Here is an 18,659-nt window from a genome sequence, read left to right as displayed (position 1 = left end):
GATGTCACTTCATAAGAGCAAATGAGACTTGGAAACATTTCTTGCCCTTTCTGCTTGTGACATGTTTAGATTTCATCACATCTTAGAATTGTTCGGGATGTTAAAAGTAGCTCATCCGGTGGGTCCAGTTCATTTATATCAGTGACAACTGATCCTATCCCTAAGTATCACCTCTGGCTTGATGAGACCACAAGACAGAGCGTCCACGACTTGGCAGAGCTGGTGATGTCACCCAAGTGGGGCCCACATTTCCCCAGGTCCAGCCAGCCCTTGGCTACTGATGAAATCATGTTAGCAGCATAATCCAAGTGTCAGGTGGTCTTGGGCGCCCCCAGCTGCTTGAGCCCTCAGTCCTTCCTGAGTGTTTTGGAAGGTCTCTGGGAGTATCTCTTGGGCTCACAGCCTAGTTCATGCCTGTAGCTCGCTGAGCTTGGAGGAGACAGAGCTGGGTAGTGTCTGTGGAAGAGGGGAAAGCTGCTTCTCAGTTGTTTGAACACCGGTCTGCAGGTCTACTAGCACTTGCTGAAATCCAAATTTTTACTTATTACCCTCTCCTGACCAGAAAGGTGTTGGAGGCAGTCTGATTTACCCATATCCATGTAGCTATCTTCAGAATCACTCCTGCCCTCTGAGCCCTGCAGCTCTGTCTGGTAAGATGAGTGATCTGGGGGTACCACAGTCCCTGGTGTGACAGATTTGTACACACCCTCACCTCATTCCATAAAGGTATCTGCAGTGACTGACCTGGTGCAGCCAGTCCAGATCAGAAATAAGATCCAGTGTGCAGCCTATGGGTACATTCAGATGTTGCAAATCATACCCTCAAGGTTTGATTACAAGCTTAGCCCCTGATGATCCAGCAACAAGGAGCCCCTTGGCCTATCATAGATTCACGTGCCACAAATGTGCAAGTGAGAAGTGTTAGAAGGCATGAAAGGTGGGAATCAGCCCCTAATTTATCCAAATGCATTGAATCTTATTTAGTCAACGAATATTTGTTAAGTGTCTACTGTGTGCCAGGTATCATTCCTAAGTGAATAGACACAGCTGTGAACAAAACATAAAAATCTCTACCCTTGTGGAGTTTATATACTAGAAGAAGGAAATGATAAAGTATAGTATAAAATGCATTAGATGGTAAGAAATATGAAGCAAGATGCAGTAGGGAAAGGAGGGCAGGATAGCAGTGAGGATGCTACATCTGTAGTCATCAGTTTGATGAAGGAGCAAGAGTCTTGCAAATGTTTGGGGGAAAGCATCCTTGGCAAAGGAACAGTCAGTGCAAAGATCCTGTGGTGGAAACACATCTGGGAGTTTGAGAAACAAATGCCCTGAACTTTAACTGAGCGAATCAGGAGAGAAATGTGGGAAATGAGATCAAAGGGAGTTTTATGCACCATTTTAATATCATGTTGCTTTTTAAAAAAATTTTAGTTTATTCAAGTATTTATTCACAGCAAAGTGATTCAGTTACACATATACACATATACATTCTTCTCATACTTTTTCCATTATGGTTTGCCACAGGATATTAACTATAGTTCCCCATGCTATACAGTAGGACCTTGTTGTTATCCGTTCTATAGATACCAATTCGCATCTGCTGATCCCAAGCTCCCAATCCATTCCTCCCCCATCCACCTCCCCCTTGGTAACCACAACTTTGTTCTCTCTATCTGTGAGTCTCTTTCATAGATAAGTTCATTTGTGTCATATTTTAGATTCACATATAAGTGATATCATATAGCATTTGTCTTTATCCTTCTGACTTACCCTACTTAGTATGATAATCTCTAGGTCCATCCATGCTGCTGCAAAAGGCATTATTTCATTCTTTTTTATGGCCGAGGAGTATTCCATTGTATATATGTACCTCATCTTCTTTATTCACTCATCCATTGATGTACATTTAGGTTGTTTCCATGTCTTGGCTACTGTGAATAATAATCCTATGAATCTTTTTGAATTACAGTTTTATCTGGGTGTATGCCCAGGAGTGGAATTGTTGGATCACATGGCACCTCTGTTTTTAGTGTTTTGAGGAACCTACATACTGTTCTCCATAGTAGCTGCACTGATTTACATTCCCACCAACAGTGTAGGAAGTTTCCTTTTTCTCCAAACCCTGGCCAACATTTATTATTTATAGATTTTTAATTATGGCCTGTCTTCAAAAAAATTTTTTTTTTCTGATGTGGACCATTTTTAAAGTCTTTGTTGAATTTGTTACAGTATTGCTTCTATGTTATGTATTTTGGCCTCGGGGCAGGTAGGATCTTAGTTCCCCGACCAGGGATCAAACCTGCACCCCTTGCACCGCAACGTGAAGTCATAACCTTTGGACAAGGAAAGTCTCCCCGATGGCCACTCTGATTGGTGTGAAGTGGTACCTCACTATAGTTTTGATCTGCATTTCTCTAATAACTAGTGATGTTGAGTATGTTTTCATATGCCGGATGGCCATCTGCATGAATAAGACTTTGCTTTGACACTGAGAGGTTTTGGAGAGTTTAGAGCACTGAAGTAACACGGCTGTCTTTATGTTTTCAAAAGATCATTCTAGCTAACTATGGTGTTCAAAGTAGCATCTAGGAGGGCTAGGTCACAATTAGGGAGAAGACCAGTGCAAAAAAATGTAGGCAAACCATGATGGTGGCTTGGACCAGAGTAATGATCATGGAGCTGATAACACATAGTCACATTCTGGACAAATTTTTTAGGATGGGGCTAATAGAACTTAGCTGATGGGTTAAAAGTGGACTGAAAGAAAAAGCAGAATGAAGGATAACTGCTGTGCTTTTGTCCTGAGAGACCTGAAGCACAGCACTGCCTGTTGTTGAGGAGAAAGTGGGGGGAGGTAGATTTGCAGATCAAGGATTACGTTTTGAACATGCTCAGCTTATAATGCCTGTGAGATAACCAAGTGCGGATATTAAATAGGCATTCAGCTATGTGAGCCGTGGATTCCAGGGATAGAGACAGAGGAATCATCAGCATTTTGTTGGTGTTTATGGCCAGGGAATTAGAGCAGAATATAGGCATCAAGGCAATCATGATACTTTAAACATACACGTGTGGCAGTGTTTTCAGGACTTGAAGGATAATACTTAAGATACCCTTTTCAATATGATAGCAACTTTCTTGATTTCTATTCAGTTTCTCTGTCCAATTGTATGTTTTGATTCTGAATAAAAGGGAAAAAAGTTTCCACTGTTAAAAAAAAGTTGATTAACATAGAATTGCCTCAAAATCAGAATCAAACTGTGATTCCCCACTTGAGGTCTTTCAGGGAGAAGAGCCCAGGAAAAATGGCTTTGCATGAGATTGTGCTTCTATGCAGTTGTGAAAGGGGGTTAGAGCTACCAGGGTTCTGGAAATAGACTTTTTTATTTTAAACAGTGAATGGTTGAGAAAAACCCTTTAACATTTTAAATGTCCTTTAACCATGGATATTTATTTCTGTGAACTGATTTACATATAATTAGAATATCTTCATGTTCTGAGAGGAAAATGCATCCTTATTCTGAGTGATAAAAATACAATGTTGAAGGCTTTTCAGAGAATAGGGAACAATAAAATAAGAGAAAAGTATCAGAGTTCAATTTCTTTTATAATTTACCAATATTTTCAAGGTTTCCAAATAGATTTTTAAAAACTAGCTATAGGGAGGTACTTCTAGATTTTCCATCACTTTTCCAATTAAAACAGGAATGGGAAGAAAAAAAGGTACTTTGTTCACTGAAATGACTCTTTACATTGAAGAGACTACAATGTGAATTTCATAATAGTATAATATAATATCTGAACAGCATGGCTGGTTCACTTGCAGATAAGATGCTGCTACAACTTACAAGCTATTTCTGTAGTGATTATCTTTACTTTTTTAATTGGCACAGAGATGTGATATGTAGGAAACTCTGATGCCTGACTTTTCTATGGGGGACTTTGGCCAGTATAAAGCCAGTGATGTCAGGGTCTAGAGGGAACACCACACCTGAGCAGCCATGGTCCCAAGGTGCCAGTTGTGCAGCGCCCTTGGATTCTGTGGCAGTGCGGCTGCTGGCTGTAAGTGGAGCTGCCTCCCTGGGCATTGGGAGCAAACAGCTATGCAGAGGCACGGTTGTTCTCACGTGCTCTGCATTGCCTTGATGGTTGGGCGCTTTCAGATCTGAATATGGAGGAGGAAGGAGAGACTCTTGCAGCGCCTTCCAATGTGAGCCCCGAGTCAGCCCGATGTCCCTGGTGGTCTAGCATATCTAACTCCTGGCTTTACTTCCTAAGAGGTTTCTGGGCTCTGAGTCCCAGTTCTTTCTCAATCACAGAAGCGAGACTGCTTTTCCAGGCCAACTTGCACACCAGAATAAACCTGGATCTATAGCAAGAGGTAAAGTTGGGACAGATGCTAAGAAAGCATTCCCAGGGGTTTAAGCCCTGTGGCAGAAAGCTTTGTTCTTCCTGAGCACCCAGGCCCTCCCTTGTGTTTCTCAGACCTGCTGTCGGGTCCTGGGCTATGTCTAGTTCTGGCCAGTGGGCTGTGAGTTAAAAGCAGTGAGTGTCACTCCTGGCCCAGGCATTTAAAAGTGGGCAAATGTCATCAGGAAATTAAGACTATATGCAGTGAGATACCTACATACCTGTTAGAATGGCCAAAATTTGGAACATTGACAACACCAAATGCTGAGTTCTCTTTTACTGTGTGTAGGAATGCAAAATGGTACAGCCACTTTGGAAGACAGTTTGGCAGTTTCTTACAAAAGTAAACATATGTACTCATACCATACAATCCAGCAATCACACTCCTTGGTATTTACCGAAGGATTTGAAAACCTGTGTCTACACAGAAATATGCATGCATGTGTTCATAGAAAGTTTATCCATAATCCAAAAGTTGGAAGAAACCACGATGTCCTTCAGTAGGTAAAGGATAACTGAACTGTGGTACATCCAGACAATAGAATATTAATTAGTGCTAAAAAGAAGTGAGGTGTCAAGCCATGCATGAAAAGATCAGGAAGAACTTTAAATGCATATTACTAAAATCTGAAAAGGGTACATATTATATGGTCTCAGCTATATGACATTCTGGAAATGGCAAAACCATGGAGAAAAAATATCAGTGTTTGTCAGGGATGGGGGATGAGATGAGAATAGGGGGATGAGAGATGAATAGGTAGAGTATTTAGGATTTTTATGGCAGTGAAAATACTATGTATGATATTATAAGAGTGGATGCACATCAATACGCTGCTGCTGCTAAGTTGCTTCAGTCGTGTCCGACTCTGTGCGACCCCATAGACAGCAGCACACCAGGCTCTCCCATCCCTGGGATTCTCCAGGCAAGAACACTGGAGTGGGTTGCCATTTCCTTCCCCAGTGCGTGAAAGTGAAGTCGCTCAATCATGTCCGACACTTCGAGACCCCATGGACTGCAGTCTATCAGGTTCCTCCATTCATGGGATTTTCCAGGCAAGAGTACTGGAGTGGGTTGTCATTGCCTTCTCCGACATATCAACATACAATGGTCCAGACCCACAGGATAGTCAATACTGAGAGAACCAGAATGTTAACTATTGACTTTGAGTAATTATGATGTATCAATATAGGTTCTTCAGGTAACAAAGATACCACTCTGGTGGTCTTTCCTGGTGGCTCAGATAGTAAAGAATCTGCCTACAATGCAGAAGACCTGGGTTCAATCCCTGAGTCAGGAAGATCCCCTGGAGGATGAAATGGCAGCCCACTCCAGTATTCTTGCCAGGAAAATACCATGGGCAGACGAGCCTGGAGGGCTCCATGGTGTTGCCGAGTCGGACATAACTGAAGTGACTAATGCAGACAGATGGTGGGCAATGTTAATAACGGGGGAGACTATGCATGTATATGGAGGGAGTATATGGGAAATCTCTGCACCTTCCTTTTAATTTTCCTGTGAACCTGAAACTTCTTTAAAAAAAAAAAAATCTAAACGTGAAAGAAAGGAAGGAGGGAAGGAAGGAAGGAAGAAGGGAAGGAAGTGGGTGGAGTTTTTTATTCCCTCTCCTCTTCCTGCTGTAACAAGATGGAAGAGGACAGGATTAACTGCTGAGTCACCCTGCGGTATGGCATGACCAAATCTCATCGGAAACCTGGTGAGAATGAGAAATAACCGTATGTTGGGTTAAGTCATGGAGATTTAAGGGTTTAGGTGTTGCTGCATCATAGCAGAGCCTATGCTAACTAATGCAACTCCTTTGTCATAGCTATTCTTACACCAGTGTCTTCATCGTTGGTGTGATTTGGGCCCAGGAGGACTTATGTTTTGGAGAAGGAACTTCAAACTGACTTTTTTGGGACTGTTATAACCCTGCACGTTGATGATAGATTTCCTGAGTGATGGTAACCAGATGGGTGTTGGAGTCAGCCTCTTAGCTCTGGCCAGGTGACTAAACAGGTATGTTGATGTCTTTCGCTTTTCATAATTTGTGTGAAACTAAATTGATCTCAATCCTAATCAAGGAGACATGATCTTCGGCAGAAAGAACAACATCTCATATAAAATTGTGTGTCTTGGGTCATCTTTCATCTACCTTTGAAGTGATTTATGACTCTCTAAGCTAATAAAACACCTTGCTGAAATAAAACGATTTGTCCAAGCAAATAAAAACCCTGACAGAGCTACTGTATGGCATTTCCTAGGGAGCTATAACTATGATGGCTAGTTCATTGAGAGCTAAGTAGAAAACCCCAGTATGGACAAAGCTGCAAAGGAGAAATGAATCACCATTGGAGGGAGTCTATGCCAGGAAGCACTCTGAGGTCATAAAATATATGGATTCTCAGTGCCTGAGGACTTCAGCTGGAGCTGGGCTGGCTTCATGCCTCAGACATGCCCAAGCTATCATTCACCTGGCTTCACACGTTTACGGAGCTTCTCTTCTGCCCGCCTTGTGCCAGGCTCAGTGGGGGAGGCAGGAGCAGTGCAGGCAGTGTCCCTCTTATCAGGAGGCCTGGAGATCTGCTGGGGAGGTGAGATTCATTTTGGGACAGGATGAACCACCAAGGAGTTAATGGATTTAGGAAAACAGATTCATACCAATGGAGTTTGCAAAATTAAAAGGGAAGAGTGTCACTGAATCTTATCCTCAGATCAGAGTGCCCTCCCTCCAGTGTCTTTATTGTTGGTGTCATCTCCTTAGAATGGGACGGAGGCCCTTGATGGGGACCCCTTAAATCATGCTTGATAGGTGGTCATCTGATCTATGTTCAAATATTTCCAGTGTCTGGGAACTTATTACCTGTCAAAGAAGGTCTCTTGGACGGTTCTTTATATTGAATTGAAACCTGCTTTCATCTAGCTTCTCCCTGCAGATATAAGACCTGCCCTCAGAGTTAATATAGGGCAGAGCTAATCTATCTCCCACACAGCAGCTTGTGGATATTTGCTTACAGCCGCCAGGCTGTACTCCCCACATGCACACAAGGCCCATACCTCTCCCCCGGCTGAGCATCCCAGCTTGATTCACAAGTACAGCGTGGCTTCCAGACTCTGCTAGAGAGCCTCCCTGGCTGCTTCAGTTGTTAAATACCCTAGTGAGAGCCTGACTGTCTGTGTTGGCCCTGGCTGCTGAGATGCCTCATGGTGTGACTCTCTAATATTCCCTCTAAATCACGTCCTTCCTCCAACTTTGGCAGCTTCTAATCTGCGTTCTATCACTATGCTTTTGTCACTCTGAGAATCCTGTATCAATGGAATTGCACAGTATGTAAGTCTTTGAGATTGGCTTTTTCCACTCTGCATAATTCCCATTGGTATCTTCTGCTTACAAGTACTGTGTGTGTGTGTGTTTATATATGTTTGTGCATGTCTGCTCAGTTGTGTCTGATTCTTTGCAATCCCCTGGACTGTATGTAGCCCACCAGGCTCCTCTGTCCATGGGATTTTCCAGGCAAGAATATTGTGGAGGCGGTTGCCATTTCCTACTCCGGGGAATCTTCTGGCAGGCAGATTCTTTACCACTGCGTCACCTGAGAAGCCCCTTCATGTACTTCTGGTCCTAAATCATTACGTGGTTTTTTGTTTTTATTCTGGACAACGTGACAAGGCCTCCTCAATGAGCACAGTGCCTCATGCTGCCGTGGTGGGACACGGAGCATTGGCTGCGTGAGCTGGGTGACCCCAGGAAGACTCTCCTGGTGCAGCACATCTTTGCAGAGTTCCCTGGGGCTCTGGGACTTTGAACGTGACGCCTTCGAGTTTTTGCCTTCCTCTTCTATCTTTGTACTATGAAACACCAACATTTTTCATTGCCTAAAGATTTTAGCACTTTCAAATGATGGGCCTAAAAATCAAGAGTGATGAAACTTGTCAACCTTTAGTTGTTTTTTTTCCCAGGGAAGCATTTTAGCAGGGACTATGGCTCTCATATTATTAACTCCCTTCATGGTATATGCCTTCAAAGGGTGTGTGTACTCTATGATTGTCTGATCTGGAGGAAGGTTGTATGAATTCAGATTCCAATCTGACTTTGTTAAATTCGAAAGTGATCAGCCAAAGAGTGAAAATATCCACAGTGATTTGGCAAATAGTAATACTGTTGTTGAGTATGTCAACTGTAAATGAAAAAGTAAAGTGAATAAAACTTGAGGATTAGATGGAAAAGAGAGTTGCTCATGTTTTAGGAATGAAAATGATTTTTTAGTGAGCTTATATATGTATAACATTGTACTAAACAAGAAATTTGGGTTTTTTTTCCCCACCTTTGAGAAATCTGGAAGGTTTAATGGAATGAAAAATTTCTAAAGCAATTCTCGAAATGTAAAAAAGTTTTTGATATAGATTACATAATTTGTTTCAGAGGTTAAGCAAAGTAAAACTCAAGAATTTTATGAATGTAATTAAACATGCAAGTGTGTGCGTGCGCGTGCATGTGTGCAAGCGTTCGTGTGTATGGTTGGATGCTGGTAATACAGTTTTTTTTTAATTCAACAAATATTGGCTGGTGCCTACTTTGTGTAAATGCCTCTCTGATAGGCATCCAACAAATATTTGTTGACTAAATGATGAATGAATGAATAAGGACAATTTAATAAGGGTGTGACCAGATACCCTGAATCCTTAAATGAGCAAATAATGCAATCTTCAGGACAAAAGTTCATAAAGAAACTATTTGAATCCCTTTGTTTAATTACCAAGTTATTTTTATGAACTAGAGCTTTGTATTTTGCTTAAACCAATTCGAAGAACTGATTAGTAAACCTTATAGATTAGATACTATGCATCTATGGGAAACCACTTTGCACATTTTCTCACCATAAAAAATAATGATACTATGTCCTTCATTAATTCTCCCAGTTCAGGCTGTAATGTAGTAATTCTCATGCTAATGCTGATGATAACAGCAATATTAAGCAACTCCATTTTTGAGCTCTTCTTAAGTACCAGGCTCTGTGCTAAGTTGCAAGTAGGTCCTGATTAATCTTCACCACCTTGTGAAGCTATAACTAGTCTCTTCACAAATGAGTAATCTGAGACTCAGAGAGCACTTCAGTCTTGTTCCCAAGGTCACAGTGACAATAGTGGTAAAATCAGGGTTTGAACCTAGGTAATTGTTCCCGAAGTGGGAGCTCATAATCTCTTCTGCTCTTTTCCATGCTCTTTTGTCTTTCTATTCATGAAGGCCAATGTGGATGGCATTTGAAATGGGCCTCGCTGAATTTACCACAGCCCCTTAGAAGCAATAAAAGTTGCTCTTTTCCTTCAAATATTTCCTAACTCAGACTCCTTCCTTGAGCCATCTAAGTGAATCTGATTGTGCATAAAAGAAAATTAAGGCATGGAGCAGATATGTAGACAAGCTACACAGAGAAGGGGTTGGTCTCAGGAACCAGTGGCCACGTTGACACCAGATTCTACTTACATACTGACACAGCCTGGGGAAATGGGACAGGGTAGGGACCTTGTGAGTTCTGAGCATGTGTATTGAGAGGACCTGGGCTGTTTATAAACACGTGGCTTCATGGCAAGTATAAGGACCATAGCCTTGGCCACATGGATGTGTCCTCCTCACAGTCCCATAGGATGCGGAAGACCAGTGGCCGGCAGCAGGGTGACAGTCAGGGTCAGCCTCTGCTTTTGACAGCCACTGGTGGAGCAGTGAGGGCCTTCCAACTTTAGTGCATGTGTCACTTCATATGGGAGGATTTTCCTGATGCCCACAGACCAGCTTGGGTTTCCCTTGCTGGATCCTTCCAAGGTGCCTGTACTCCTCCTGTTCTGACGTAACTGCATCAGAAAAAAATTTTTTGAAGTACAGTTGCTTCAGTGTGTTAATTTCTGCTGTATAGATAAGTAATTCAGTTATTATTTTTCGTATTATTTTCATTATGGTTCATTACAAGATACTGAATAAAGTTCCCTGTGCTATACAGTTAGACATTGTTGTTTATGCAACTTATATATAATAACTTGTATCTAATAATCTCAAACTTCCAGTCCTTCCTTCCCCCTACTCCCCTTCTCCCCATCTTGGCATTTCCAAGTCTCTTCTCTGTATCTGTGAGTCTGTTTCTGTTTTGTAGATATGTTCATTTGTGTCATTTTTAGATTTCACATATAAGTGGTATCAAAGGGTATTTATCTTTTTTTGACTTGCTTCACTTAGTGTGATGATCTCCAGGTCCACCCATATTGCTGCCAATGGCATTATTTCATTCTTTTTTAATGGCTGAGTAATATTCCATTGTGTAATATTGCTGCTGTTTTCCAGTCACCCAGCTGTGTCCAACTCTTTGTGACCACATGGACTGCAGAATGCCAGGCCTCCCTGCCCCTCACCATCTCCTAAAGTTTGCCCAAGTTCATGCCTATACATGTGTGTGTGTGTGTGTATGTGTGTGTGTGTGTAAATATATACCACATCTTCTTCATCCATTCATCTGTCAATGGATATTTAGGGTGTTTCCTTGTCTTGGCTATTGTAAATAATGCTGTTGTGACCATCACAGTTCATGTATCTTTTTGAATTACAGTTCTGTCTGGGTATGTGCCCAGGAATGGGATTACTGAATAATGAGGCAACTCTAGTTTTTTGAAGAATCTCCATACTGTTTTCATAGTGGCTGCATTAGTTTACATTCCCATCAACAGTGTAAGAGGGTTCCCTTTTCTTCACACTCTCTTCAGTGTTTGCTATTTATAGACTTTTTAATGATGTCTTTTGTGACCAGTGTGAAATGGTACCTCACCAAGTTTTGATTTATATTTCTCTAATAGTTGTGAAGACCATCTTTTCATTGTGCCTCTTGGCTATCTGTATTTCTTCTTTGGAAAAATGTCTATTTAGGTCTTCTGCCCATTTTTGGATTGGATTGTTTGTTTTCTTTTTATTGAGTTGTATAAACTGTTTGTATAGTTGGAAAATGAAGCTTTTGTTGGTCACATCATTTGCAAATATTTTCTCCCAGTCTGTAGGTTGTCTTTTTGTTTTGTGTATGGTTTTCTTTGCTATACAAAAGCTTATAAGTTTCATTAGATCCATTTGTTTATTTTTGTTTAAATTTCTATTGCCTTGGGAAACTTACCTAGGAAAACATTAGTGCAATTTACATCAGAGAATATTTTGCTTCTGTGCTCCTCTAGGAGTTTTACAGTGTCACGTCTTATATTTAAGTCTTTAAGCCATTTTGAGTTTATTTTCCCGTGTAGTGACAGGGTAGGTTCTAACTTCATTGATTTGTATGTGGTTGTCACAACACTACTTGCTGAAGAGACTGTCTTTTCACCACTGTATATGCTCATCTCCTTTGTTGAAGATTAATTGACCATAGGTGTATGGGCTTATTTCTAGGTTCTTTATTCTGTTTCATTGATCTATGTGTCCGTTTTTGTACCAATACTGAGAGAGTCAGTTCCTAGGCAGGTTGATAAGAAGTCTAGGGGTCCCCAAGGAGAGAGAAGTATGGAATATTCAAGGAGGAAGAAAGGACAAACTTTTTTTACTTTTTTTTCCCTCTACATTCCTTAGGATTATATAACAATAATGTATCCTGCCTGAGGACAGTCTCTGGCTAATTCTGTTATCTTAAAACATAAATTATGGGAGTAGGTCTGGTCTTTACAAGGATGTATCCTGCCTGAGGACAATCTTTGGATTAAACCTTCTAGCCAACTCTGTTATCTTAAAATGTAAATATGGGAGTGGGTCTGGTGAGGTCTTTGCAACCTCCAGACATTCTTTGGATTCATTGGAGAGTATGTAACTCCATTGCTAACACTAGCAAAAGGGTTATTCTTTTGCCCCCTTCTGATGCCCATGTCAGAAGCTTTCCCTATCTCCTTTATACTTTAATAAAACTTTATTACACAAAAGCTCTGAGCGATCCAGCCTCGTCTCTGGCCCCAGATTGAATTCGTCTCCTCCGGAGGCCAAGAATCCCGCGTCTAATCGTTCAGCAACAACCTTTCAATACCAGGCTGTTTTGATTACTGTAGATTTGTAGTATTGTCTGAAATCTGGGAGGGCTATGCTTCCTGCTTTCTTTTCTTTCTTCAGGATGGCTTTGGCAATTCTGTGTCTTTTATTGTTTCATATAAATTTTAGGATTATTTGTCCTAGTTCCATAAAAAATATCATGGGTAATTTGATGGGGATTGCATTAAATCTGTATGTTGTTTGGGTACTATGGTCATTTTAACAATAGTAATTCTTCCTGTAATTGTTTTTTTTTAAATGATTTACTTTGACTATGAGTCCTGGGAAGGCAAAGAGAGGGTCTGCTAGTTCATTGCTTTGTCCCCAGGCTGGAGAGAGGACTTGGGAACACAGTGGCTACTTAGTAAATATTTATGAAATATTTTGTAATGCTTTTCCAAGAAAGGGAAGAAAGAAATGATCCGAAGATATTATATGACAGGAATGAATGAAGCCTAGATTTTTTTCTCACTCTTGGAATTTTGATCATGCTGGATGTGCAAGATTCCTTGCTTTATTCCCTCAGACTCCAACTCTTCTTGTTGACTTATGTTTTTTTTTTCCCTTTTTCTCTATTCTTTGCTGACCTTTTGCTACCCAATTTACTTTCTTCGTTTTACCTTTTCTTTGTTACTTTGCTTGGTTTTTGTCTGTCTATTTCTCCAAAATTCTTTTTCTGGAGGAAAAAAAAATACATACTAATAGCTTAAGAAAGTAATAGGGGAAAAAAAGTAGTGTTCTTAATAACTTAGAGAGAGTTACTTGAAAAATAAAAATAGACTGTGTAACTTTTACACCAGGAGAAGAAAATTCCATTTACTCAACAGAATAGGAAAAGAAGAAAAGGATAAAAAAGAAGGCATGGACAATTTAGAATGTAAAAAAGGCAGAAATAAATATTGATATGAGAAATTATGATAAATGTAAATAGTTAAAACTCTTCAAAGAGTAAAGACTCTCTAATAAAATTAAATATAAAATTGAGCTAAATATTGCCTATAAGATACCTATTAAAAGCAAAAAGTTATGTACAAGATAGGAGTTTTACCAAAATAAGCCAGGATAGAAATTGTAATATGAAGAAATATTAACTTAAGTCATAAAATATATATATTTAAAATTAATTTGTTTTATATTGAAGGATAATTGCTTTACAGAATTTTGTTGTTTTCTGTCAAACCTCAACATGAATCAGCCACAGGTATTCATATATCCCCACCCTTTTGAACCTCCCTCCCATCTCCCTCCCTATCCCACCCCTTTAGGTTGATTCAGAGCCCCTGTTTGAGTTTCCTGAGCCATACAGCAAATTCCCATTGGCTATCTATTTTATATATGGTAATGTAAGTTTCCATGTTACTCTTTCCATACAGCTCACCCTCTCTTCCCCTCTCCCAATGTCCATAAGTCTATTCTCTGTGTCTGTTTCTCCACTGTTGCCCTGTAAATAAATTCTCCAGTACCATTTTTCTAGATTCTGTATATACGCTTTAGAATACAATATTTATCTTTCTCTTTCTGACTTACTTCATTTGTATAATAGGCTCTAGGTTCATCCATCCACCTCATTAGAACTGACTCTAATGTATTTGTTTTTATGGCTGAGTAATATTCTGTTGTGTATATGTATCACAACTTCTTTATCCATTCATCTGTCGATGAACATCTAGGTTGCTTCCATGTTCTAGGTATTGTAAATAGTGCTGCAATGAGCAATGGGATATATGTTTCTTTTTCAATTTTGGTTTCCTCAGGGTATATGCCTAGGAGTGGGATTGCTGGGTCATATAGTGGTTTTATTCCTGTTTTTTTAAGGAATCTTCATACCATCTTCCATAGTGGTTGTATCAATTTACGTTACCACCAACAGCGCAAGAGCATTCCCTTCTCTCCACATCTTCTTCAGCATTGTTTGTAGACTTTTTGAAGATGGCCATTCTGACCGGTGTGAGGTGATATCTCATTGTAGTTTTGACACCAAAATCAGATTGATTATTTTCTTTGCAGCCAAAGATGGAGAAGCTCTATACAGTCAGCAAAAACAAGACCGGGAACTGACTGTGGCTCAGATCATGAACTCCTTATTGCCAAATTCAGACTTAAATTGAAGAAAGTAGGGAAAACCACTAGACCATTCAGATATGACCTAAATCAAATCCCTTATGACTATACAGTGGAAATGAGAAATAGATTTAAGGGACTAGATCTGATAGAGAGCCTGATGAACTATGGACAGAGGTTCGTGACACTGTACAGGAGACAGGGATCAAGACTATCCCCATGGAACAGAAATGCAAAAAGGCAAAATGGTTGTCTGAGGAGGCCTTACAAATAGCTGTGAAAAGAAGACGAGTGAAAAGCACAGGAGAAAAGGAAAGATATTCCCATTTGAATGCAGAGTGCCAAAGAATAGACAGGAGAGAAAAGAAAGCCTTCCTCAGTGATCAATGCAAAGAAATAGAGGAAAACAATAGAATAGGAAAGACTAGAGATCTCTTCAAGAAAATTAGAGATACCAAGGGAACATTTCATGCAAAGATGAGTTCAATAAAGGACAGAAATGCAATGGACCTAACAGAAGCAGAAGATATTAAGAAGAGGTGGCAAGAATACACAGAAAAACTGTAGAAAAAAGATCTTCACGACCCAGACAATCACAATGGTGTGATCACTCACCTAGAGCCAGACATCCTGGAATGTGAAGTCAAGTGGACCTTAGAAAGAATCACTACGAACAAAGCTAGTGGATGTGATGGAATTCCAGTTGAGCCATTTCAAATCCTGAAAGATGATGCTGTGAAAGTGCTGTACTCAATATGCCAGCAAATTTGGAAAACTCAGCAGTGGCCACAGGACTGGAAAAGGTCAGTTTTCATTCCAATCCCTAAGAAAGGCAATCCAAAGAATGCTCAAACTACCACACAATTGCACTCATCTCACATGCTAGTGAAGTAATGTTCAAAATTCTCCAAGCCAGGCTTCAGCAATACATGAACCGTGAACTTCCAGATGTTCAAGCTGGTTTTAGAAAAGGCAGAGGAACCAGAGATCAAATTGCCAACATCTGCTGGATCACTGAAAAGGCAAGAGAGCTCCAGAAAAACATCTATTTCTGCTTTATTGACTACACCAAAGCCTTCAACTGTGTGGATCACAATAAACTGTGTAAAATTCTGAAAGAGATGGGAATGCCAGACCACCTGACCTGCCTCTTGAGAAACCTGTATGCAGGTCAGCAAGCAACAGTTAGAACTGGACATGGAACAACAGGCTGGTTCCAAATCGAGAAAGGAGTACATCAAGGCTGTATATTGTCACCCTGTTTATTTAACTTAAATGCAGAGTACATCATGAGAAATGCTGGGCTGGAGGAAGCACAAGATGGAATCAAGATTGCCGGGAGAAATATCAATAACCTCAGATGTGCAGGTGACACCACCCTTATGGCAGAAAGTGAAGAAGAACTAAAAAGCCTCTTGATGAAAGTAAAAGAGGAGAGTGAAAAAGTTGGCTTAAAGCTTAACATTCAGAAAACTAAGATCATGGCATCTGGTCCCATCACTTCATGGGAAATAGATGGGGAGACAGTGGAAACAGTGTCAGATTTTATTTTATTTTATTTATTTTTTCCACTTATTTTTATTAGTTGGAGGCTAATTACTTTACATCATTGCAGTGGTTTTTGTCATACATTGAAATGAATTAGCCATGGATTTACATGTATTCCCCATCCCGGTCCCCCCTCCCACCTCCCTCTCCACCCGATCCCTCTGGGTCTCCCCAGTGCACCAGGCCCGAGCACTTGTCTCATGCATCCAACCTGGGCTGGTGATCTGTTTCACCCTAGATAATATACATGTTTCGATGCTGTTCTCTTGAAACATCCCACCCTCGCCTTCTCCCACAGAGTCTACAAGTCTGTTCTATACATCTGAGTCTCTTTTTCTGTTTTGCATATAGGGTTATCGTTACCATCTTTCTAAATTCCATATATATGTGTTAGTATACTGTAATGGTCTTTATCTTTCTGGCTTACTTCACTCTGTATAATGGGCTCCAGTTTCATCCATCTCATTAGAACTGATTCAAATGAATTCTTTTTAATGGCTGAGTAATATTCCATGGTGTATATGTACCACAGCTTCCTCATCCATTCGTCTGCTGATGGGCATCTAGGTTGCCCATCAGATTTTATTTTTTGGGCTCCAAAATCACTGCAGATGGTGATTGCAGCAAGGAAATTAAAAGACGCTTACTCCTTGGAAGGAAGGTTATGACCAACCTAGATAGCATATTAAAAAGCAGAGACATTACTTTGCCAACAGAGGTCTGTCTGGTCAAGGGTATGGTTTTTCCAGTGCTCATGTATGGATGTGAGAGTTGGACTGTGAAGAAAGCTGATTGCTGAAGAATTTATGCCTTTGGACTGTGATGTTGGAGGAGACTCTTGAGAGTCCCTTGGACTGCAAGGAGATCCAACCAGTCCATCCTAAAGGAGATCAGTCCTGGGTGCTCATTGGAAGGACTGATGCTGAAGCTGAAACTCCAGTACTTTGGCCACCTCATGTGAAGAGCTGACTCATTGGAAAAGACCCTGATGCTGGGAGGGATTGGGGGCAGGAGGAGAGGGGACGACAGAGGATGAGATGGCTGGATGGCATCACCGACTCGATGGGCATGAGTTTGAGTAAGCTCTGGGAGTTGGTGATGGACAGGGAGGCCTGGCGTGCTGCAATTCATGGGGTTGCAAAGAGTCGGATATGACTGAGTGACTGAACTGAATAATGAGCAGTGTTAAGCATCTTTTCATGTGTTTTTTAGCCATCTGTATGTCTTCTTTGGAGAAATGTCTGTTTAGGTCTTTTTCCCACTTTTTGATTGGGTTGTTTGTTTTTCTGGTATTGAGTTGTATGAGCTGCTTGTATATTTTGGAAATTGTTTGTCAATCGTTTCATTTGCTATTATTTTCTCCCATTCTGATAGTTGTCTTTTCACCTTGCTTATAGTTTCCTTTGCTGTGCAAAAGCTTTTAAATTTAATCAGGTCCCACTTGTTTACTTTTGTTTTTATTTCTATTACTGTAGGAGGTGGGTCATAGAGGATCTTGCTTTGATTTATACCATTGAGTGTTCTGCCTATGTTTTCCTCTAAGAGTTTTACAGTTTCTGATCTTACATATAGGTCTTTAATCCATTTTTGAGTTTATCTTTGTGTGTGGTGTTAGGAAGTGTTCTAATTTCATTCTTTTACATATAGCTGTCCAGTTTTCCCAGCACCATTTATTGAAGAGGCTGTCTTTGCCCCATTGTATATTCTTGCCTCCTTTGCAAAAAATAAGGTGCCCAGAGGTGCATGGGTTTATTTCTGGGCTTTCTATCTTGTTCCATTGATCTAAATTTCTGTTTTTGTGCCAGGACCATACTGTCTTGATGACTGTAGCTTTGTAATATAATCTGAAGTCAGGAAGGTTGATTCCCCCAGCTCCATTCTTCTTTCTCAAGACTGCTTTGGCTATTTCGGGGTCTTCTGTATTTCCATATGAATTGTGAAATGTTTTGTTCTAGTTCTGTGAAAGATGCCATTGGTAATTTGACAGGGATTGCATTGAATCTGTAGATTGCATTTGGTAGTATAGTCATTTTCACAACATGGATTCTTCCTACCCAGGAACATGGAATATCTCACCATCTGTTTATGTCATCTTTGATTTCTTTCATCAGTGTCTTGTAATTTTCTGTGTACAGTTCTTTTGCATCCATACATAAGTTTATTCCTAGATATTCTTTTTGTTGCAATGGTGAATGGGATTGATTCCTTAATTTCTCTGCTGATTTTTCATTGTTAGTATACAGAAATGCAAGTGATTTCTGTGTATTGATTTTGTATCCTGAAACTTTGCTAAATTCACTGATTAGCTCTCATAATATTCTGATGCTATCTTTAGGGTTTTCTATGTACAGTATCATGTCATCGGCAGACAATGAGAGCTTTACTTCTCTTTTTCTGATCTGGATTCCTTTTATTTCTTTTTCTTCTCTGATTGCTGTAGGTAGGACTTTGAGAACTATGTTGAGTAATAGTGGTGAAAGTGAACACCCTTGTCTTATTCCTGATCTTAAGGGGAATGCTTTCAGTTTTTCACCATTGAGAATAATGCTTGCTGTAGGCTTATCATTTATAGACTTTACTATGTTGAGGTAGGTTCCTTCT

The 18,659-nt window shown here is 40.3% G+C and overlaps 1 protein-coding gene across 3 annotated transcripts in view; it reads left to right on the top strand.

The window, feature by feature from the left end:
* The window catches only part of FSTL4 (follistatin like 4), a 657,291-nt gene that overhangs the window by 185,829 nt on the left and 452,803 nt on the right, over window positions 1-18,659 (top strand). For all 3 annotated transcript variants that reach the window (XM_020908080.2, XM_070465356.1, XM_070465357.1), the window contains one exon: window positions 6,240-6,430. The gene's annotated coding sequence lies outside the window, so the exon portion shown is untranslated. The remainder of the gene's footprint in view (window positions 1-6,239; window positions 6,431-18,659) is intronic.

Source organism: Odocoileus virginianus, chromosome 3 (assembly GCF_023699985.2).
Source record: "Odocoileus virginianus isolate 20LAN1187 ecotype Illinois chromosome 3, Ovbor_1.2, whole genome shotgun sequence".
Classification (NCBI taxonomy): Eukaryota; Metazoa; Chordata; class Mammalia; order Artiodactyla; family Cervidae; genus Odocoileus; species Odocoileus virginianus.
The sequence above is the reverse complement of the archived record's forward strand: the minus strand, read 5'-3'. Positions and strand labels throughout refer to the sequence as shown.